The following is a 24,723-nucleotide window of genomic DNA, read 5'->3' as shown; positions in this document are numbered from 1 at the left end:
TCGAGCGTGTAGGCAAGAAAGCAGGAAGTAGGCAGGCAGAATAAGGGGTAAAACGGGGATTTAATATTGTAGCGCAGACTGGGAAACATCTGACGCTGACTGACAACAGCTAACATCAATGACAGACAAGTGAAACAGGTAAGACCAGGACTTAAAATAGGACAGGACTAATCAAAGTAATCGGACACAGCAGGAGACGATCAGGGAAGTACATGTGGGTAATCAGGGGGCGTGGCACACACGAGGAGCGGACGAGCCGGGCATCACAAGCTCTTTAAGCAGTTATTTCCTACAATCAGTCTCCTACCAAAGCATCACTTAATGATACATTACCCTCGCAGTATCCAAAACATTGGCCCAATTCTGCACATGTGGTGCATGAGATACGAAGCCAAACATAATTTCTTTAAGAAACAATTAAAAAGCTTTAAAAACATTTCAAAGACATTGGCCAAAAAACACCAAAGTTGTATGGCAATGTATTGGGAGTCCTTTAGCTTTAAAATTAGCTTTAGGACCAGGAAAGATGGTGACACTTGGAGAGCTGAAAGAAGGTCCAGAAATTGCCTTAAAAATTGGAGCTGTATTGTCTACCAGTGTGTTTTCAGCTAAGTGGATAAAACATCATGGTACAGAGTACCGCCCTGACTTTATCATCTGTACAGAGGTAGTGTCTGAGATGCCTGTGTTTTGTAAGATCAAGAGTATTGCTGTGAAAGATGACATTGTATTGCTCTGCGGAAAACTGATGGAAACCCTGTGTTTGGATGACCATTACCATGCATTTAGGGTCAGAATGCATCCCAATATGGTTCTGAAGGTGTTAAACATAAATGAGCTGTGTTACTTCAAACCACTTGATCTTCAACTGAAGTATGGCACGTCAGATTCCTCCCTGTATGTTGCTCCATATTGTCATTTTATGTAGAACTAAAGTCATTGTTTTAAAGTGTTTTATATACTGCATGAGATGTTTTAATATTTTTAGCCTGACATGAAAATAAAGCAGTTAAACCTATTTTGAAGTCAGTTGTTGTTTTTGCTCACTTGTTTCATATGTAAAAGCATTATTAAAGACTAATTTTTTCATGCTGCAAAACAGTGAAAGAAGTGTAAAGGTAACACCACAGGAAGAGTTGTAGTAACATTACTTGGTCTAAAATGATTTTTAAAATTTACTCAGAGATAAGTGTATGAATAACACAGTATAGAGTAACATTTGATTTGATTTGATTTGATTCAAACCCTTTATTGCTGTTGCAATATACCATGTCACTAGTCACAAGTACCAGCGAAAAGCAGGCCATCGCCCGACCTTACATATACGACATCACAGTAGGGGGTAGACCGGCCGGGAGACAGGGGAGGAGAGAAAAAGAGAAACAGGATGACATGAGGAGAGAGGAGGAGAAAACACCTCAGCAACATAAGCACATGATCACTACATCGTACAACATGAAAAGACACGACTCGCAACGGGTGAGGGAATGGGGAGGTGGAGGTAGTCCAGCATAGACAAACAGCCATCCGGTCCTGCAGCCATGGAGGCGCTGGTCACAGACCCGCCTGTTCACGACATCAACTCTCATCAGAATTATTCGAACCTCCAGTGGTCATTTCTAATAACTCAATTCAGTGTTAAAAATCAATGGGATTTTACTCAAATAGAGGTAATTTATCACTGTGAAAGAGTAAATGATATGACACCACTAGTAGTGTTGCATTGAAGTAACACTATGCAGTGTTACTCTGTGTTAAATTTCTACTCTACTTAGAGTCAATTTTACTCTAAATTTTTAACACCAATTCCGAATGGGACCAAATAGACTTGGGACCAGTGTTAAATTTAACTCTATAAGTGTTATTTAAACACTGCGAATTTTACTGTGTACTGTATGCATGTGTATGTATATATATAAAGGTTTTTTTTCTTTCTCTTTGCTTTCCTTCTCCATGTTTATCCACATTGATATGTGTATTAATTCAGACTCCCTTCCGATGGGGGACACTGGAGCTCGAGTGTTGGGTAGAGCAATAATCCTGGGCTGGAAATTCATCTTGAATAAATCCAACACTGTTGCTTAATGCGTGCTGTTTTTCTCTCCCAGCACAGGTTAGTAAATATCAGGGTTTAATAGTCATGTATGCCCAATATCAGATGTAAATACTATCCCTATTTATTCCGCTTTATTAATTTGTACCGAGTTGTGGTTTAAAGCCAGAAATCTATCTTTTTGTTTGGGAAATGCTAAGCGCTAGTTAGCGGTAACAAGCCATCCGTCTCTATAGATGGTTTTCGAACACGTGACTTCCTTTGTTTACTGCCGCCATGTTGGAGGTGCTCAAGGTAAACGAACTGCGAGTATTTTGTGTCTAGAATTTTTTTCGCATTCATTAAGAAATGTCTTAAAAATCTTTGTTAGATTACAGGAGTAAGTATGTCATCAAAGATATGTAGATAAACTTAAAATGATAAGTGAAATTGATCCTTATATGATCAAAAATCAGCCTGGACTGATGATGTGTCGAAGTGGGCGGATGTGTCATATTACGACGTCGTTAATTATGTTGTGTACTCCAACAGCCCCTACACGATGGAGGAACTAAGATCTTTAAAAAGCCTTGGGTTCGTGATGTAGGTGTATGCATTGTAAATAACCTTTGCATACACACGGGCAGGGTGCTTCATTCTCAGAAGCTCAATGAGCCACTGCTAGCTCCCTGGATTATAACTTGGCCAAGGGAAAGTGGTACTATCCTAACTGTAACAGTGTACCTCAAATGTAAAAGGTCGTAAGAAGTAATCATTTTCTCTGTACATCTTTATTCTCCGATCATAATGACTTTGTTTGGTCATGTATTAGTACATAAGTATGAAATCAGGCAATAGTTAAATATATAAAGGTTATGAAAATTAGCAAACTGTAAAATACAAGGTCTAATGAAACTTCATCCATTACCTTCTCTGGTATGAAGTGTACAATACAACTAAGTAAGCAAAGAAACAATATATGTATATGTTGTCATGTATTATTGCTTTTTTATTATACTGGCTTTCACATGTAGATTAAGCAAGGAAAATAGTATATAATTATTTATGTATGGGCATCAGTAGATTGTACAAGAAGATCACTTTCTCTACCAGTGATTCACCAATTGCAGTTATGGAATATATTTATAACATTTGATTTCTAACAGGAAGTATGTAAATCTTTTGTACTTGATGTCATCTCTATTTTAGTGACCAAGCTATACTTCATGATATATCAGCAATATAATACCATCCATCCATCCATCCATCCATCCATCCATCCATCATCTTCCGCTTAATCCGGGGTTGGGTCGCGGGGGCAGCAGTCTCAGCAGGGAAGCCCAGACTTCCCTCTCCCCGGCCACTTCATCCAGCTCTTCTGGGGGGATCCCGAGGCGTTCCCAGGCCAGCCGGGGAGACATAGTCTCTCCAGCGTGTCCTGGGTCTTCCCCGGGGTCTCCTCCCAGTGGGACATGCCCGGAACACCTCCTCAGGGAGGCGTCGCGGAGGCATCCTAATCAGATGCCCAAGCCACCTCATCTGGCTCCTCTCGGTGCGGAGGAGCAGCGGCTCTACTCTGAGTCCCTCCCAAATGACTGAGCTCCTCACCCTATCTCTAAAGGAGAGCCCAGCCACCCTGCGGAGGAAACTCATTTCGGCCGCTTGCACCCGCGATCTCGTTCTTTCGGTCACTACCCATAGCTCATGACCATAGGTGAGGGTAGGAACATAGATCGACTGGTAAATCGAGAACTTTGCCTTTTGGCTCAGCTCTCTCTTCACCATGACAGACCGATGTAGCGCCCACATGACTGCTGATGCTGCACCAATCCGCCTGTCGACCTCCCGTTCCATCGTCCCCCCACTCGTGAACAAGATCCCGAGATACTTAAACTCCTCCACTTGGGGGAGGACCCCATCCCCAACCAGGAGAGAGCATTATACCCTTTTCCGGCTGAGAACCATGGTCTCGGATTTGGAGGTGCTGATTCTCATCCCAGCCGCTTCACACTCGACTGCGAACTGTTCCAGTGAGAGCTGAAGGTCACTGTCACGATCCGGGGTGTAGCTGACGGGCGATCGTGCGGGTAAGGAGAAGGCAGGCAAGCGGGATACGGGAAAACGGGGGTTTATTCGTGGGAATCGGGGCAAGGGACATCAGACATCAGGAAACATCAATGACAGACAAAGCAAACTGGGGAGACCAGGACTTAAATACACAAGACTGAATGACAGCAAACAGAAACAGCTGGGTACAATTCGGGAAACACACGTGGGTAAGCAGGGGGCGTGGCACACAGGAGGAGCGGACGAGCCGGGCGTGATAGAACCCCCCCCCAAAGGCGCGCTGCACCGGGCGCGCCCGGGAGGAGGCGAAGGACGGGACGAGACCAGGGAACCAAAACCCGAAAAACAAGAACCAAAACCATCAACGAGGGACAGGGAACAAGACAGACAGGCAAAACTGACACAAAGGCAGAAGCCAAGACAGGACACTACACAGGACAGGAAAAGCGGACAAACAGACCAGAAAAGGGGACACAGAGGGAATAGGCGGGACAAAAGGACCGGGAGTGAACGGAGGGAACCCAGAGGGAGAAGGAGGAACACGAGGAGCAGAGACGGGAGGAACAACAGAACGAGGAATGGAGAAAGGAGGAAAGATGGCAGGAGGAACAAACAAAGGAGGGACCAGGGCAGGAGAGAAGGGAGAGAAGGCGGGGGAACAAAGGGAGCCCGTGGGAGCCCCAGCGGGCGACGGGCCGCAGCCGGAGGGGCCGCAGACGGCCGGGAGGCCGGAGCCAGAGGGGACCGAGAAGGGGCCGAGGAGACAGGGCGAGGGACCCGCGGAGGGGCCAGGGAGGGAGCAGGAGGGAGCACCGGGGAAGGGGACGAGGGAGCAGGAGGGGCCCACGGCGAAGGCCCGGAGGAGGGGGGAGCCGCAGCAGGCGGCGACGTCCGGTGGAGGGCCGGAGGTAGGGGCCCCGCAGGCAACCGAGGAGCCGCCGTCGGGGAGCCCGCAGGCGGCCGACCAGGCTCTGGAGAGGGGAGCGAGGCAGGGCGACGAGGCACCGGAGAGGGACCCACAGGCGACAGCCGACCCGGAGGGCCAGGAACCGCAGGCGCCAACCGAGCCCCAGCGCAGGCGTGGCAGGGCGAGCCAGGGGGCAGGGCGGGCGGGACCCCAGCCCTGCGTCTGTGTCCCCTCCCCTTGCGGGACACAGACAGGCCGACCCTAGGTCGGGGTCGACGTGGCCGGGACGAGGGACAAGGGGTTACAAGTTCTGTCCCCGAGGGGTCCCATTCCAGCTCCTCCACCTCCAGAGAGGGAGGAGCTGCGGTGGAGTCTTCGGGGACCTCCTCGGGAACCGGGGTCAAGGGACTTAGAGCGGGAGTAGGAACGGGGCCAGGAAGTAAAGTCATTCGGGGCGCCTCGGGAGCTGCTGCAGGCGGAGGGGGCGCCTCGGGAGCTGCTGCAGGCGGAGGGGGCGCCTCGGGAGCTGCTGCAGGCGGAGGGGGCGCCTCGGGAGCTGCTGCAGGCGGAGGGGGCGCCGGGACAGGAACAGGAGCGCGGTCAGGAACAGGAGCGCGGTCAGGAACAGGAGCGCGGTCAGGAACAGGAGCGCGGTCAGGAACAGGAGCTTGCTGCAGTGGGGGCGCCTGCCCGGGAGCTGCAGGTTGCTGCAGTGGGGGCGCCTGCCCGGGAGCTGCAGGCTGCTGCAGTGGGGGCGCCTGCCCGGGAGCTGCAGGTTGCTGCAGTGGGGGCGCCTGCCCGGGAGCTGCAGGCTGCTGCAATGGGGGCGCCTGCCCGGGAGCTGCAGGCTGCTGCAGTGGGGGCGCCTGCCCGGGAGCTGCAGGCTGCTGCAGTGGGGGCGCCTGCCCGGGAGCTGCAGGCTGCTGCAGTGGGGGCGCCTGCCCGGGAGCTGCAGCAGGCGAAGGTGGCAGCGAAGGTGGCAGCGAAGGCGGCTGCGAGGGTGGCTGCGCGGGCGGCAGCGAGGGCGGCTGCACGGGAGCGGGGTCCGCGGGCGGCGGCGGCCGCACGGGAGCGGGGTCCGCGGGCGGCGGCGGCCGCACGGGAGCGGGGTCCGCGGGCGGCGGCGGCCGCACGGGAGCGGGGTCCGCGGGCGGCGGCGGCCGTTCCGCCGGCGTAGCCGGGACCGGTGCTCTCCGGACAGGAGAGGCTGCCTGGGGAGACAGCTTTGCAAAGCTAGGGACCATCCGGGCGATTGGGGAGACATCCCGATCCTCCTCTGGGAGGGCTGCCGGGATGAGGGCACATGCCCTTAAGGCGATCGTCGGGGCGATCGCCGGTTCCTTCCGTCTCCTCCTCCGGCTCTTGGTAGCGGCGGGAGGTGGAGCTACGTCCGCCAATGCGGACGGCGGATGGATTGGTCCCCGCTCGCTGGGAGCGACTGAGCGCTTGGTCCGGAGCTGAGCTATCCGCAGGAGACCCTCGCGCAGCTCCTCGGCCAAGCGGGCTTCTAGGTCGAGGGCTAGCTGGCCGAGGGTCTTCTCACACCAGCGGACGAGGCTCCACGCTGGACGATCCTCAATGATTCCGGGTTGGGATCTCCAGTACGCTACCTGGTCTCCGAGGCGGAAGTACTCCTCCTCGGAGATGTATTTCGCCTTGTTGAGGTCCGTCATTCTGTCACGGGAGATCGCGGGCAGAGCGGCGGCTGCGTCGGCGGCAAGAGCAAAGGGAGCTCCTCAGGCTCGGCTATGGCCTCTAGTCGCGGAGGCGGCTGTCCCAGCTGTACCGCGACCCGGCGTGTTCTCCGGACCGAGGAAGCCGCTTGGGAAGGCAGCTTAGCAGCGCTGAGGGCCTCCGTGTCGTCCGGGGAGTCCTCCAGCTCACCAGCTGGGAAGGAGGCGGGGACGAGAGCGCACGCCCCTAGGACGATCGTCCGGGCGACCGTCCGCTTCTTCCTCCTTCTCCGCGTCACCGTCGGGGGGGTAGGCTGCGCACTGTCCGAGAAAGCGGACCGCGGGAGGATGGTCCCCGGTTCGCGTAGCGCAACCCACCGCTCTTTACGGAGCTCGGCCACCCGCTGGAAGTTATCGCGCACCTCCTCCGTGAGGTGCGCGTCCTTTTCCAAGGACAGCCGGTCCAGGATGTCCCAGCTCCGGCTGATGAGATCCCAGGCCGGGAGATCTTCCCGGATGCCGGGCTGGGCGATCCAAAATAGCAGCTGATCGACGTAACCGCGGTAGTCCTCCACAGTCACGGAAGCTGCTTCTTTTAGGTCTGTCATTCTGTCACGATCCGGGGTGTAGCTGACGGGCGATCGTGCGGGTAAGGAGAAGGCAGGCAAGCGGGATACGGGAAAACGGGGGTTTATTCGTGGGAATCGGGGCAAGGGACATCAGACATCAGGAAACATCAATGACAGACAAAGCAAACTGGGGAGACCAGGACTTAAATACACAAGACTGAATGACAGCAAACAGAAACAGCTGGGTACAATTCGGGAAACACACGTGGGTAAGCAGGGGGCGTGGCACACAGGAGGAGCGGACGAGCCGGGCGTGACAGTCACGTTCCGATGAGGCCAACAGAACCACATCGTCTGCAAAAAGCAGAGACCTAATCCTGAGGTCACCGAACCGGACACCCTCAACGCCCTAGCTGCGCCTAGAAATTCTGTCCATTAAAGCTATGAACAGAATCGGTGACAAAGGGCAGCCCTGACGGAGTTCAACCCTCACTGGAAACAAGTCCGACTTATTGCCGCCCATGCGGACCAGGCTCTGGCACCGGTCATACAGGGACCGAACCGCCCTTAAAAGGAAGCCCGGTACTCCATACTCCCGGAGCACTCCCCACAGGACCCTCCGAGGGACACGGTCGAATGCCCTCTCCACAAAACACATGAAGACTGGTCAGACAAACTCCCATAAAACCTCAAAAACCCTGCTGAGAGTATAGAGCTGGTCCATTGTTCCACGGCCAGGGCAAAAACCACACTACTCCTCCTGAATCCGAGGTTCGACAATCCGGCGGACCCTTCTCTCCAGGACCCCCGAATAGACCTTACCAGGGAGGCTGAGGAGTGTGATCTCTCTGTAGTTGGAGCACACCCTCCGGTCCCCCTTCTTAAAGAGGGGGACCACCACCCCGGTCTGCCAATCCAGAGGCACTGCCCCCCATGTCCACGCGATGCCGCAGATGCGTGTGAGCCAGGACAGCCCCACAGCATCCAGAGCCTTGAGGAACTCCGGGCGAATCTCATCCACCCCCGGGGCCCAGCCACCGAGGAGCTTTTTGACCACCTTAGCGACCTCCGCCCCAGAAATAGGCGAGTCCACCCCCAATTCCCATACTCTGCCTCCATATCAGAAGGCGTGTCAGTGGGATTGAGGATGTTTTTGAAGTATTCCTTCCACCAACCCAAAACATCCCAAGTTGAGGTCAGCAGCGCACCATCCCCACCATAAATAGTGTTGATGCTGCACCGCTTTCCCGCCTGGAGCCGCTGGATGGTGGACCAGAATCTCCTCAAAGCCGTCCGGAAGTCGTTTTCCATGGCCTTGCCAAACTCCTCCCACACCCGAGTGTTTGCCTCAGCAACCACCAAAGCCGCATCCCGCTTGGCCTGCCAGTAGCCGTCAGCTGCGTCTGGAGTCCCACAGGCCAAAAAGGCCTGATAGGACTCCTTCTTCAGCTTGACAGCATCCCTTACCACCAGTGTCCACCAGCGGGTTCAGGGATTGCCGCCACGACAGGCACTGACCACCTTACAGCCGCAGCTCCGGTCAGCTGCCTCCACAATGGAAGCACGGAACATGGCCCATTCGGACTCAATGTCCCCCGCCTCCTCCGGGATATGGGAGAAGTTCTGCCGGAGGTAGGAGTTGAAACTCTCCCTGACAGGGGATTCCGCCAGACGTTCCCAGCCGACCCTCACTATACGCTTGGGCCTGCCAGGCCTGGCCAGCTTCCTCCCCCACCAGCAGAGCCAACCCACCACCAGGTAGTGATCGCTTGACAGCTCCGCCGCTCTCTTCACCCGAGTGTCCAAGACATGCGGCCGCAAGTCCGACGACATGACTACAAAGTCGATCATTGAATTGCGGCCTAGGGTGTCCTGGTGCCAAGTGCACATATGGACACCCTTATACTTGAACATGGTGTTCATTATGGACAATCCGTGACGAGCACAGAAGTCCAATAACAAAACTCGGGTTCAGATCGGGGGGGCTGTTCCTCCCAATCACGCCCCTCCAGGTCTCTCTGCACGTGAGCATTGAAGTCCCCCAGCAGAACAAGAGAGTCCCCAGGAGGAGCGCTCTCCAACACCCCTTCAAAAAGGGTGGGTATTCTGAACTACCGTTTGGCGCATAAGCGCAAACAACAGTCAGAACCCGTCCCTCCACCTGAAGGCGAAGGGAGGTTACCCTCTCATCCACTGCGGTAAACCCCAATGTACAGGCACCCAGCCTGGGGACAATAAGTATGCCCACGCCCGCTCGGCGCCTCTCCCCGTCGGCAACTCCAGAGTGGAAAAGGGTCCAACACCCCTCAAGGAGACTGGTTCCAGAGCCCAAGCCATGCGTTGAGGTGAGTCCGACTATATCTAGCCGGAACTTCACAACCTCGCACACCAGCTCAGGCTCCTTCCCCATCAGAGAGGTGACATTCCATGTCCCTAGAGCTAGCTTCTGTAGCCGAGGATCGGACCGCCGAGGAGGGGTCCCACTCTAACTCCTCCACCTCCGAAGAGGGAGGAGCATCGAAGGTGATGTCCGGGACCACCTCGGGAATCGGGGCCTCAGGGAGCAGAGAGGGGCCAAGAACACAGGCCCCAAAGGGCACAGTCACAGGGGCCAAGGGCTAGGAGAGGGGCCAGGAACACAGGCCCCGGGGGACAGAGGCACAGGGATCACCTCAGAGGAAGCTGCAGCACAGTCAGGAACCAGGGCGAGGTCAGGAACCGGGACAAAGACAGGAACTGGGGCTAGGTCAGGAACAGGGGTGAGGTCGGGAACTGGGGCTGCAGGCAGTGGGGGGCACCAGCTCGGAAACTGCAGGACGCTGCAGTGGGGGCGTCAGCCCAGGCGCTGCAAGCCACTGTCGTGGGGGCGCTTGCCCAGGAACTGCAGGACGCTGTAGTGGGGGCGCTTCGGGAGCGGCTGCAGCAGGCGAAGACGAGGGTGCTTCGGGAGCTGCTGCAGCAGGCGGGGACAGGAGCGCCTCGGAAGCGGCTGCAACAGGCGGAGAGGGAAGCGGCTGCGCGAGCGGCGTAGGCGGCTGCGCGAGCGGCGTAGGCGGCTGCGCGAGCGGCTGCTCTGGAGCAGGGTCCGAGGATGTCGACGGCCGTTCTGGTGCGGGATCCACCGCTCTCCGGAGCAGGAGCAACCCTCGGAGATCCGTGGCGAGCTGCTCCAGGACTTCAGGAGGGGAAGCAGGAGTGAACGCGGCGAACCCCTCATCTAGCTGTATCGCGAGCTGGTCCGCTTCGGGCGACATCTGCCCGGCCTGTTCATCCCTCACCCTCCAGTATAACCCCTGGAGGGTGAAGAACTGGGTGACATGATTCGGGGGTTGGAGCGATTACCTCCTGCGGGAGCGTCTCTGCCGTAGACGGCGGGACGAGCCGATCCAGTACAGGCGAGACGGGCTTGGTCCCTTTAAGACGCCGCGGGATTCGCGGGATGGCGTCTCTTACGCCGGTGGCCCCTTTGTTCGCCACCCGCTCAGGCCAGAAGCAATTCCGCTCGAGCGGCGGGTGGCAACTCGTGGCATCCGGTTCGGATGGCCACAGTAGCAGGGATTCATTGCTCAAGGGCCAAAGCCTGGCCAACGCGCAGGCTCCCAGACGGATTACCGGTTCTTCCGGGATTCGCTTGCTCCGCTTCTTCGTTAGGTCCGTCATTCTGTGACGCGCTGCGTCGGCGGTAGGGGCTCACGGGTAAGGTGATGAGCGGAGAGGCAAGCGAGCAGGCAGAAGTAGGGCAAACGGGGATTTATTATAAACACAAGGACTCAGGATACATCACACGCAGACGGACATCAATGACGGACACCGCTAACAGGTAAGACCAGGACTTAAAACCAGCTGTTGATGGTGAAAAATCCACTTAGTTTCTGATTATCAGTGTGCACGACTATTAGACATTTTCTCTCTAAATACATTTAATTTGGAATTTATTTGTAGAAGTCTGCCCAACTTTTGCTTAAAATATCTCCGAAAATAGCACTTACCTAATAATTTTGCATGCAGTGTATATACCTCTGGCAATGGGTCTGAATGAAACACCTCACCTCAATTATTAAGAGATGTTCATCAGTATGATTATTGCCAAGTTCAAAAAGAGGTGCGTGTTTTTTGCTGTTCCTAGTCATCATAACACAGTCCTCATCTGAATTCCTTGCCAGTAATCACATCAGAGCCATAAATCCTGCTGTGTGTGTTGAAAAGCTTAGAGCTCCTAGCCCACAAAAGACTGAATTTGGATACAAAGCAGACAATGTTTTTTTTTTCAGAAGAATAATCCATGTTTTGATGGCTTATTATGTTTCAAGCTAAATATCATCAGATAACTTTCTGAAGAACATGTTGAATAAGCTAAATGAAAACTTTGGTAAATGGTCTAGCATAGACAGGCACCTCCATAAAATGACATGAAATAACATGAAGCATTGTAATACTTTATCCCCATTCTTTCATGATCAGTCAGCATTCTTGAAGTCTTTCCCCTACTTTAGAAACCTATTTTACAGTGATTCAGTATCAAAACTGAGATACATTTCTGCACTACTGCCTAGAGAGATTAAACATGCTGGGAATAGAGAATAAGTGAGTGAAATTGCCCATCTGTCTACAGAGTGCCGATACTTCACTAAACTAAAGCAATAAGGGTCAGATATGAGGCTTTGAAACCACTGTGGTTGGGATTAACATATATTGTCACTCTCTGCCTGGCTTAAATCAATAAGAACCAATAAAGTAGTAAATATAACTGCCAGTGAGTGACAGTGGAGGTAATCTTGCCCACCTTGGACTCAAAGTCTCATTTCTGCCATCACTAAGCCACACATCTAAAGAAGTACGCTGCTTTGGATCCTGTTTTTATATGTCAACTCGGATGAACTGAAATGAACCTTTTCCTAATAAGAGCTTTTATGTCTTTCACAGCTGAGATGTCACCCTGAGCTTCTAAATATCCAGCTAAACCCTCAGTGTAAGCTTTCAGTAACTGCTTATCCATCTAGGGTCCACCTTGGTTGGGGGGGGGGGGGGGGGAGGGAGTGTGGCTCAGCTGTGCCTTTGATCAGACAGTTATTGGTTCAAATTCCATGCTCAGCAGAGTAGTCACATCTTTCTTGGGCCCTTAGTCCCCCAAAAAATCCCAAAGAATGGATAGCTAACCCTGCGTTCTTAGCACTACCTTTGGTCTCACTTCTAAATGTGTGTGTGTCTTAACAAAGAAGAGCAAGATTGTATACTCAGAAAAAAAACATTCCAATGTACCTGTCTTCTTACTTGTACAAATGGCAAATAAACAGTTCATTGAATAGGAAGTATGGGCCATTTTGCAGGATGGACATACTGGAGTCCACTAAGAGTCAGTTCATATTAGGTCACCTACATACAGTCATGAAATCACTCATCCACTTGTGGATGAGTAGATCTTACAAGTAATGCATTGGAGCAAAGAGGTGCAGTTGGCCTTGTTTGCTGCAGCCATACAGGCATGTCTGGACGTCTGCATCCACCAAGTTGCACAACAAACTCCTCTCACCATGAAAGCATGTAGTGACATCACTGTTCACTTTGGTTCACAGGAAGTTCTCCTCGCCATGTTGGCATGTAGTGATATCACATTCACAGAGCTCCACAAGAAGCTCCCCTCTCCTACTTATTTAACCCTCAGCTGCCTAATTAAGGCCACATGCCCAGCGTTCATTGGTCTGTGTTTTATTATTACCAGCATTTGCCTGTGTAACAGGGGTCTGGCACACGGAGATAAGTGGGAGCACTGCTGAGATTCACTCATCTGTTATACTCTAGTTCATGTTTACCACTGTAGGGCAGCTGCTATTATTTCATCCTCCATCAATGAAAAAAGATCTTTTGTATTAGTTCACCTCTCAGGAGAAATAGCTGGTAGGTGGGAGTTTAAACCCTAAAGGAGTGTTTTTCAGGATTTTTTTTTTTTTTTTTTGTCTTTGCACAGAACCATTCAATGCATGTGAATCTGAGACCTGGAATCTGGAAAAGGTCATTTAGTGTCCATTTATTCAGCTTCAGTATTTCATTATTCTTCCCCCCTCCAAGAAGGAACCTTTTGGCCATAACACTGTCCAGTATCCTACTTCCTCATAAAAATAGCACCTACAGATTGCAGGAAGTGTGCTTTAGCGGTGCTGGGCAAACTCAGTATTTCCACGGAATATCCGTAGAACAGCTGTTACAGGATGTGAGCATACTGGATCAGCTCACAGTGCATCCACAATATAGCAGTTAACACACTGACTCAGCCCACAGTATATCCACAGTATAGCTGATAGCACATTGGCTCATCCAGAGAAACAGTGAAATGGGGATATCTGAGATATGAATGGTCTGAATACTTCTGTCACTGTCGCTACTCTCCTATTCATGTTGAGCCACACTGGGTTTGTTGAGGTTGGCTTTACCTAATGAGCTTGCAGCTGCAGCTGCCTATAGTGAGCTCCAGGGGCGCTGCAGCCAACAGACTCCTATGGTGATCAGACATTGTTTCATGTTTGAAGAGAGGCCGCTTACTCATTAAAGACATCAGCCCAGCAGGCCCTCTCTGTGCACCATTTCTAATTTATTAAGCTCTGCTATGAGAAGTTGATAAATTAGCCTGTCGCAGTACAAGCCTCTCAACAGTGATTGTGTTTCAAGGTCAATGGATATGGGTTAAGGAGCTGGTGAAATGAAATGAGACAGGGATGTACCAGTATAGGGGACTGCACATGGACCGTACTGTGACATCACTGTAACACACGTGCCTTTGCTATTTTAGGCTCAGTGTTCTTCCTGACAGGGGTAGTTAGGGAGTCCTGGTGCTGCTTCCGATGTGAAAGGGGCGGGAAACTGTTTGTAGGAAACACATACTAACGCAAGACCGCCTGCTTCTCACTCTTTACTACTTCTGCTCTTTCAAAACCCGGCTAATTGTGTATTTCTGTTTTGTGTTGCATTTTCCACTCTGAACTCCAGGAAGAGCTCCAAAAACCACACAGTTTTGGAAAACAGAGGCTGTGGACAGTACAGTTAAAATGCTTGAAGTAAACTGCTATCAAATTATCATGGATCTTGCTGGATTCTGTACTTGGCAACAGGCAGTTTAGGAAGCCTGAGGACTGAGGATCACACACTGCCCCATCCAATCACCTTCCTCACATCCTTCTGCCCTATATCTTACTTCACTAACCCTTACTATCCCAAACATTCCTACCCCTCACCTTCTGATGACCAGAGGGAACACAAGTTTAAATTTCCCTTGCACCCCCCTGTAACAATTTCTGTATATCTAGAAGCAGTAAAGGATGTTGACTATCATCTTTACATTTTGTCAGTTCCTCATGCTTGGTTAGAGAAAAATGGAAATAGCAGCTAGTCTTATTCCTTTTAATTAAGACAGCAAGACAAAAAACAGGAATGTGTGTGTGTAAATAAATGTAGCTATCCTAGAGGAAGGAAACATTTTAAGTAATGTGGACCACGTCTCAATTTGCCTGTAGTGAGCAAGCAAAATGAAGGAAAAGTTGATTAAATATTACAAATGACAATTCTATGGTTTAATTGTTCATGATGTCAAAGGGGGGGTTTTAATGTTGTTTAATGGATGTGAAATGCAGACTTGGCAATCACAGTTATTTTATTAAAGTCTGAAAGCTTAACACTGGTAATAAGAAGAGAATGCTCTTAACGCCTTATCTCTATGCTTTGTTTCAGTGTTCACAGTTGATGTCCACTGGGTGATGTCCTGAAGCTTACATCCTAACATGCCTGCAAATAATCTTTCTATCATCTTTAGAATTTTGGCATCTGTGTATTGGCATACTTATTTGAAGGTTTACATAATTAATGTAATGATCAGTCTTTCATATGCCACCTGCAGTTTTTGATCCACTTACTCAGTGTCCATACCCCCTAATCCTATGCAGGGTCGCGGGGGTTTGGACACATCAAAGGTTGCCTGCACCGTTTTTGTTACTAGATTTTTACATTCTTTAGTGATTTACAAATGTTTTCATTATTTATTAAGCATTTAAAAGATATCTTAATTACTTATTTAATGATTAAAATGATCTCCTATGAAGGTTGTAGTTTGTGTTCATGCGGCAACCGCCCCGCCCCCCCACCTGGACACAGAAAGGTGTACTGCATCTTGAAGGAAGGATGCAAGTCGGGTCCCCACATACAGACTGACCACACAATGCGACCACAGAAAATGTTACTGCCCACATGACTCTGTGCTCATATGTGTGTGACTCACCCACTTAATTGTCAGGGGTAGCAGATGATGCTTAATATCTGTTTCCAAAAACAGAGACATAGAGGGAGATCTCTCCAGCCCCCAGACTGCTTCTTTACAGCCCAATCCCCTGTGGTAAGCATATGAGAATTGGATACATTTGGACTTGCTGCCTCCGCTGTAATGAGAGCAGCCATGGGAAAAATGAGCTCTCAGAGCACGTTCCGCTGCTCATCCGCTCTCAGGAATGTCAACATTATGGTTATTCTATGCTGCCTGTAATGATGATAATTATCTTAGGCCAGCTGTATAGATGGGGTGTGTCTGGCAGGCGAGTCAGACCCCCCGCTCCGGGATACACCGCAATGAGCGCTATACTGAATCCAGTAAGCATTCGTCCACAGGGCACGGGCCTGTAATTAAACACAGGACTGCTGAGGCTGGCTACACAAAGCACATGTTTGTAATCTTCAGGGAGAAAGAAGAAAAGAACTTTTTGGAGCAGTCTGTGTGTGAGTGCATGCGTGAATGCTTATTCTGTCTGTTATGTGACATTACCAGTAACACTCTAAAAAGCAAACATTTTCCAATCCACCTGTATTAGCCTTGTCTCTGACAGGATCCACATCCTTCCAATGGACTTATCTGGAGAAATACAGTATGCTGTTGATAGTCATCCAGCACAGTGCTGGCTCAGACAGTCGTTTGACCTCAAACCCATGGTATAAACAGGACAGCATGAGATTCAGACCCAGCAGGCCTTTAAAGATACAGTCACCACCTTGTGGTAAAGAATGTGGCCCTGCAGCCTGCTTTGGGGGCTCTGCACTTGTACCAGTGAAATACTCAGCTGTATAAACTGGTGAAGCTGTAAGGCGCTGTGGGTAAACATGAGTTAAGTAATTCAAAGGCAACTAAAACAGATGATTTTTTTATGAGTGCTTATTATTTTTTTTTGTAAAGATGGTCAAATTAAAAAAAAAAAAAACAATAGAGAGACCAGGGTCCTGTATCATGAAGCCAGATGTCTTACTTAGCCAGATAAATTGTTGAATTAAAGGTTCCCCAGTTAAAATGTACTTCATCTTTGTTCGGTTGCATTTAGCCGGGACTGCCTTAAATCTGTCAAGTTATCTGGCTAAGCTTCATGATAGGCCACTAAAGCATTCAGCTGGCAGTGGTGGTGAGGAGATCAGACCATGGTTTGAAGTGTTGGCCAATCCCTGATGCGTGGGGACGGCAGAGAGACCCAGCCTACTGTGGAGTCTCCCAAGCCAGTAATTAAAGGTCCAGGGCTACACAATTTGGGGAGCTTATTCTCCTACAAAAGATAGAAGTACCAGAACCAGTATGGATTTTATGGAGCTTACTGAGTCCTGGCTTTCTATCAGATGGGATACAGCGTCGTCTATGACCAATATATGTATAACTGAGGCTGATGTGGTACTAAGCCTAGCTAAACTCAAAATAAATAAATCACAGGGGGCTGATGGCATCTTACCTATAGTTTTAAAAGAGATGAGGGATATTATTAGCCAACCTTTAACTTTACTATCCCAGAAATCGTTATCTTCTGGTGTGGTACCTTCTGCTTGGAAGTGTGCTAATATAACGTCCATATTCAAAAAACGGGATCGAAGTAATACAGCAAACCATAGGCCAATCAGTTTAACTTGCATAACTAGAAAGTTGGCGACAGCCCACATAAGGTGGCATGGTGGTGCAGTGGTTAGCATTGCTGCCTCACAGCAAGAAGGTCCTGAGTTCGGTCCCAGGGGGAGAGAGTTTGCATGCTCTGGGTTTTTTGGGGCTCTGGTTTCCTCCCATGGTTCAAAAGTGTGCAAGACAGGTTGATTGGCGAGTCTAAATTGTTCCTGTAGTTGTGTGAGGGTGTGTGCACCCTGCGGTGTGTTGGCGACTGCCCAGGGTCAATTCCAGCCTGTGCCCATTGTTCCCAAGATCCCCTGCGACCCCAGAAAATGGTTGGATGGAGATAGCCAACATGGATTTAAGAGATTTAGATCCTGTTTAACTAATCTGCTTGAGTTCTTTGAGGAAGGTACAAGAGAAATTGATCACAAAAAGGCCTACGATGTGATCTACTTAGATTTCCAGAAGGCCTTTGATGTTGTCCCCCACAAATAGCTCTTGTTTAAGCTCAAAACCACAGGGATTTTAAGAACTATAGCGGCTTCGAAAACTGGTTAACAGACAGGAAGCAGCGAGTAGTTATTAGAGGCATAATGTCACAGTGGGCCTACATTCATAGTGGGGTACTGCATGATTCAATTTTAGAACCACTATTGTTCCTAATTTACATTAATTACATTGACACCAATACATACAATAAACTGGTTAAATTTGCAGATAACACCAAGGTGGGTGGTGCACAGATACTGAAGTAGCAGCATAGAGGCTACAGTGGGATCTTGATTTAATTAGCGACTGGGCCGATACCTGGCAGATGAAATTTAAGGTAAATAAATGTAAGGTACTCCATGCAGGGAGCAGAAATATGAAGTACAGATATTTTAAAGGTTCTACTAAAATAAAGGTAGCTGATTATGAGAAAGATATCGTTGTGTATGTTGATGCTTCCATGTCCCACTCTCGCCAGTGTGGGGAAGCAATAAAAAAGGCCAATAGAATGTTGGATTACATCTCTAGGTGTGTGGAATTTAAGACAAGGGAGGTGATGCTACAATTATACAATTCCTTGGTAAGACCCCACCTGTCAGGTCCATGTGGAGGCGAGTGAGCAGGAGACGCAGAAATAAGGTCAGGCAGACCAAAGTCCAATGACCAGGGGATTTATTAAAGTGCGTGACACACAGTAAAAAACTTCAATGACGGAACGGGGGAAACAGACTTGAATGCGGACTTAAGTACACAAAACTACTCAGAAATAACACGAAACAGCTGAATACAATCAGGAATTCACACGAGGTAACAAGGGGGCATGGCACATGGAAGGATCGAGCAGGTCATGACACCACCTAAAATATTGTGTGCAGGTTTGGTCACCATACCTTAAAAAGGACATTGCTGCCTTCGGAAGGGTGCAACGTAGGGCTACAAGAATGATTCCTGGTCTTAGAGGAATGTCTTATGAGAAGAGGTTAGCTGATCTGAATCTGTTTAGCCTCGAGTAAAGGAGACTAAGGGTATATAAGATTCTAACAGGTTTGGATGCTGTTCAGTCAAATGGCTACTTCAACATTAATTAAAATACTAAACTCGTGGCCATAAGTGGAAATTAGCAGGAGAACATTTTAAAACAAATTTGAGGAAGCACTTCTTTACACAGCATGTAGTTAGAGTATGGAATAGTCTTCCTCTTAGTGTAGCGCAAGGTAAAACCTTGGGTTCCTTTAAATCAGAGCTAGATAAGATTTTAACAACTCTGAGCTATCAGTTAAGTTCTTCCCAAGTCAGCTTTATAGGCCTAATTGGCCGAATGGCCTCCTCTCGTTTGTAAATGTCTATGTTCTTAAGAGATATGTATGTAACAGGATTTGGATTGGGCCTTCTGAATTGCAATGTTCAGGAAGCCCAGTGTTGGCATTTGAGCTTGGGTCCTGCCCCTTGGGTGAGCATCCTGATTGCTCAAAATGAGTTATCTCCTCATTATTATAAAGCCTGCTAAATAATAATAGTATTTTATTATTTGATTCCAGGGTGGCATAGTGCAACAGTGTTAACCACTGCACCCTCACACCTCTGGTACCTGGGTTCGAGTCTCCACCTGGGTTACATGTGTGCGGAGTTTGCATGTTCTCCCCATGTCGTCGTGGGGTTTCCTCCGGGTACTCCAGTGTTCCCCCACAGTCCAAAGACATGCTGAAGCTAATTGGACTTGTGGAATGGTGGTTTATGCACTGAGAGGTCAACATTATCACTGCTGTGCAAGATTGTCATTCAGTTTCATTGTGTCAGCAGTGCTGAACTGTTGCAAATTGCTCAGTGAACACCCAGACCCTCCAAGGTCCCAACCCCCTACGTCCAGTTTCAACCCAGCTGTACACATCATGAAATTGCTACTATGCCTTTAAAAATAGTAGCGCTATTAATTAGACCACTCAATAAAGTCTGTAATCATGTACTAAATTAATATCCTTTGAGTGTATTAGAGCTGGAAATGTTTTGTAGGCAGTTTCCCTTCGTCAGCACAGAACCATATTATGTTGCTTATGATATCCATCTTTGGGCAACCTTTTCAAATAGTTTTTGCATATTAAATTCTTATATAAAGTTGGAATGGTACACTGCAATTTAAAAACTATTTTCAGAGATGTAGGTCAGCCGTGAAAGATCCTAAAGATCCTAAAAATTCCATTTTAAAGATAATCTTCCTCTTCACGATTGTCAGTCATTCCTTTAACATCAGCCCTCCTTTCCCCGTCCACCCCCTGCATACCCCGCCCCTCCAAAAAAATCTTTTGTCACGCCTGAGTCAGTACGCTGTTCCTTACTTTTGACTGGAGTGTTTTCCTCTCTTTCCTGGCCACCAGTCATCCAACAAGTGTGATTACTGTACGGACTCTGAAAGCGCACGTAGAGCCGTTTCCCGCAGCTTCCCGGCGGACACACGCACTCTGGCGCCGGGGAAAAAGTGCCGCTTGTCTCAGGGTGTTGCTCAGAGCCGGCTTTCGTTTTTGACTTGGTGTGAACGGCAGAAAAACAAGGTAAGTTTTACCTTCACTTTATTCTGTCACAACTTTTTAACGTTCTGTGTTCAGAATTTAGTTTAATGGACCGCATGTTGGTCTTCGTCTTTACTTTCATTTAGTTATCTATAAACTGTACGCGTTAATATTACATAATCGATCTAACAAATAAGTAACGTTTGTTGACAAAACTTTGTTAGTGTCCGAGACATGCGTTTTTACACGAGGTAGGCGTGTTATAAACGAACTTGGTGGTACTAGGTTTTTTTTTTCTTTAATGGTGAATTCTTTATTAAAGTTTCGATGCATCAGTGCGAAGTCCTTATATCTGATTTCCGATTAATGTAGTCCGCTTGAAAGGTTCTCATGCTGACAATTAGTATTTTTGTAATATCGATTTACCTAGAAAGGAAAGACAATGATAGTGGTGTAGCAGTAATCGTAATGAATTAATCCTTTACATTTAATTACGTGTTGCGCTAATGACTCTCTTCCAAAGAGTGATTAGTTAACATACATGACTGCGCTTTAGAAAACAGTCAAAAATGCAATCTTAGGCTAGTTAACTGTCTATCTGACAAAGAAGCAGGGAGATGATGCGATTAGTAAATTATTAAATTGTGTCTGTATCTCCTCTTGTGGGGACATTTGTTTTTACCCCAAGGTTTAAACGAATTTGCATCTTAAAAGACTGCAGCAATTAGAAAAGGGCATGATGTAACTTTGGAAGACGGCCTGAATGGAGACGTGCCCTGAGAGCACTTAACGAAGCCCCTGCAGCTGAGAGTGGCCGGTGTGGGAGCCGCAGGAGGGTAGAGCCGGCCAACTGTCCTGGGAACCAGCACTGCTGTGGTGCAAACGCGCCACCCCCCTTCGCGGCTCGTTTGACAGGGATTTATCAGAGCTGCATGTTCATCTGCAATAGACCTGAGCCCCTTAAATACAACCTTCTGACCTCGATTCTTTAACACGCTTAAAAAATACAGGATCCTCATGTGGCTTGAAAGGATGGCTAGGTATAAATCTTGTTTTGATAAAACAATGGTGGTGGTGGGGGGGGGGGGGGGGGGGTGAGTAGTGGTGACCCTTGGTTGTGCTGATGTATCAAAACATACCAAACATACCACAAACGTTGGAGGAGCCCTCGGAGATACGCCACAGCCAAGACACTTTTGTGGAGCGGCTTTGGGTCCTGTGACTCATTCAGCAGATGGCGTTTCCGCGTTCCGCGTGCTGGAGGAATTCTGACCATTCCATGTGGTCCACTTATGTGCATGAGAAGAATTCGCATCCGGAACTGGAGCAATTCTGCCTCATCCGCGGTTCGCAGATAAACCCATCTGTTATGGGTCACGTATGACTCTGATTATGCCCATTGTATCTGGAGGTGATTTATACGTCAGTTTCGGGCGCTGACTTTGCTTACAGATCTTCACAGTGCGGCCAAAGGAGAGTGACTGCGGTTGAACTCGTGCTCGAACGAGTCCAGGGTCAAAGGTACCTGTAGAGCAGGAGCTCTAAAATGGTGAGACATCAGGGTCAGTCAGTCCCTGGAGCAGTTAGGGGCCTTCCTCAAGGGTCCAACAGTGAAATCAATCTGCTGACCCTCGGATTTGAGTCGGTGACTTTCTGATCACAGAGACAGCATCCCAATCTGTTGGGCCACACGCTAAATGCTGGCTTATTGTGGGTGATGTGATGGTAACTGACTGAGGTGATACTGAGGACAGAGAGAGACAATGGCCACACCGCCGTGTGTTGCTGGCATGCAGTCAATCATTTTTTTAGGTCAAAAATATTTTCTTGAAGAGGTAACAGCACACACAGACACATGAACATACACGCATGCGCACACACACATACATACATACACACTCATGCACAAACATCTCCCATCATTTCTGCCCCCCCCAGCCCCCAAGGTCTTGGTCTGAAATAGTTTCACTTCCTGTTTTCACCCTTTCCAGAGGTGGGGGTAGAGTCTGCTGTATGAACACACACACCGAATCTTCCATGCCTTCGCAAGTCGCTGGTTTTGTTCCCAAAGCCTCGAATGCGTTTCATTGTGTTCAGCTGTTTGTCACACCCATGTTGGCTTGATTAAACCACCCAATGGGCATCAAAGAATCCTTCCCACAAGAGCCCCTTTTTGCAGCCCTCAGGATTTTACCACGGAACTTTGCTCAGCACATGTTTATTGTATTTATTTTTATTTATTTTTGCTTGAGATGGTTGTGTTGTTCTGAGGCCCAAATCCTCACAGGTTTCTTTTCCTGTGCTGGGCCCTGTTTACGGCCCCTCTTGGGCCCTGACTTATTTTAGTCGTTCTCATCTGGCATTCTGGAGTTTTTCTCTAAGGCTCCTGTTCCAGAGTGTTGGCAGCGCAGGGCGTCTGTGGCCCCTTGTTCCTTCTCAACAAGGCCAGAGATGTGTGCTGATTTTGCCCCACAGACTTGTTGTTTCTAACCTTTAACCTTGCAGATTATAGTTTTGACCCATCCCTGGCAGGGATGCCAGACTGGCTTTTCCAGATGTTTCTACAATGGTCACTGTTCCTGTAGTCTGTTAGCATTGCTCCCCCTACTGACACAAAGAGCCATCTACAGCTAGTCACTGTGATATGGTGATGTGCTTAGAGTACTGTAGCATAGGTGTGTGTGCCTGAGTGGACCTTTTGTAGTTCTTTGTACTGTTCACATAGAACCAGAGTCAAATCACATCATTTCATCACCCTGAAAATGTTTTTATTGAGCTAGCATGTTTGTTTATGTCTTATTTAGTGCAAGATCTAAGTGAAGGATTCAGCAAATTTGTGTTTTTGGGGTAATTGGCAGGAAGGCTCTGAGGCTAGCATGTTATATTCTGCTGGCTGGAAAATAGGTGGGGACTGGGGACTACTATTATCACTCATCTGTGGGACAGCAGGCAACATCGTGGTTAGAGTTGGGTCTACAACATTCAACCAGAAGGAAACACCCAGTCAGGAGCTTGATGTTGTACCCTTGAGCTAATTTCTTAACCAGAATTATTCTGTTAATTGACTGATCTAATATAACTTTTTGGAGCCTGTGGTTCTGTATGATTTCTTGAGTCTTTTTCAAGCCATGTGCCTTGCTATATGTCTTAGCTGTGTCACATGGTTGTTAGACAGCCATATCTCATTCTGTTTGTTTTATTATTGCTGCACCAGCCTTGTGTGGACCCCCGAAGATGCCACAAATTAACTACTCTGGTTTTATGGGCTGATAAACTCCCTCTCAGGCTCCATGTGACTCTTTAACTCTGGGTTCAAAAGGCGTTAGGATAGCTCACTTTATGGGCCGAGGTCTCAAGGGCTTATATTAACTTTTTAATTACTACGCACACTGTTCTTTGTCTCAATAGGTGGTCTAACAGGGAAGAAATTTACAGTGAAGACTTTTGCTTTACTTTCCACAGATCTGAGGGAATTATAAGACATTTAAGAAATGTAGAGTATTGGGATTTTATTATCTTTTTCGGTGCATGAAACAATGGACAACACATTTGTGTCTAATGAACTTAAAAGCTAAATTTTGATTCCCTTGGGTATGGATGCTTTAATGAAATGTTCTGTGAGGTACTCAGTTTTGGCCTCTAAGAGGTATTATATCAGGATTGTGAGAGTCAGGAGCAGAACGGAGTCTCCATCTCCTAGGCAACAGCACCACTTTCTTGCTTCTGTGATTTTCCTCCACCTTCAGGCTGCAGCAGAGAAAGTGTCTGTATTCACTAGGGGCTTGGACAAGCCCCCTCTGTTGACAGCAGTAAAATCTGCTGCCCGTGGGATTATTGGGGTGGGGGGGTGTTAACCGCAGCTGTGTGCCCCCATGTCTCCAATTATCCAGATGAAACCCACATCTATAATATTTATAAACTGATATGTTTGTGCTGTAGCGAATCAGCCATGCAGAGTTCTGCTTAGAATTAAAGTTACAGCCATTGTTCCGATGTAGAGAAAAGGTCTAAGCATTTTAATAGTGTTCTTTATCAGGTGTGTGATTTGTGACAATCAGAATGTTAAAGGGGCAGTTCACCTCAAAATTGGAAAAAGATGTGTTTTAGAGGAGTTTTAGTGCAATATATACATCTAGGTTGTTCATCTGGGAGTTGCCTAGTTTTGGAGTTATCGACCATAGAAATGTAGGGCTTCTCTCTCGTATCACCGTGCAAAAGATACAAGTACGAGTACGTTGAGTTCAGTAGAAAAAAATTGTTTGCACATTAAACTGCTCGCTACAAAGTCTGTGCATTATCTTCAAAAAACGGGTCATGATTTCTGGTACGAGCCATTGCTGTTGGATTTCTCAAATGTATTTCTCTGCTGCTTTAATCACCACAGAAAGAATGCCATTCACTCCCATTATATTCGAGAGAAGCCTGACGTTTCTACGACCGATATCTCCAAAACTAGTCAACTCCGAGCAGAATCACCTAGATGGATAGACAGCTCTATCCATCCATCCATCCATTTTCCAAACCACTTATCCTACTGGGTCGTGGGGGGTCCGGAGCCTATCCCGGAAGCAATGGACACGAGGCAGGGAA

At 48.5% G+C, this 24,723-nt stretch overlaps 1 protein-coding gene across 1 annotated transcript in view; it reads left to right on the top strand.

Annotated features, from left to right (window-relative positions):
• The first annotated feature begins 19,945 nt into the window (after positions 1-19,945).
• Positions 19,946-24,723, top strand: part of LOC125738055 (tetraspanin-9) — a 110,197-nt gene continuing 105,419 nt past the window's right edge. The window contains exon 1 of the mRNA XM_049006580.1: positions 19,946-20,175. The gene's annotated coding sequence lies outside the window, so the exon portion shown is untranslated. The remainder of the gene's footprint in view (positions 20,176-24,723) is intronic.

This window comes from Brienomyrus brachyistius, chromosome 3 (assembly GCF_023856365.1).
Source record: "Brienomyrus brachyistius isolate T26 chromosome 3, BBRACH_0.4, whole genome shotgun sequence".
NCBI lineage: Eukaryota > Metazoa > Chordata > Actinopteri > Osteoglossiformes > Mormyridae > Brienomyrus > Brienomyrus brachyistius.
The sequence above is the reverse complement of the archived record's forward strand: the minus strand, read 5'-3'. Positions and strand labels throughout refer to the sequence as shown.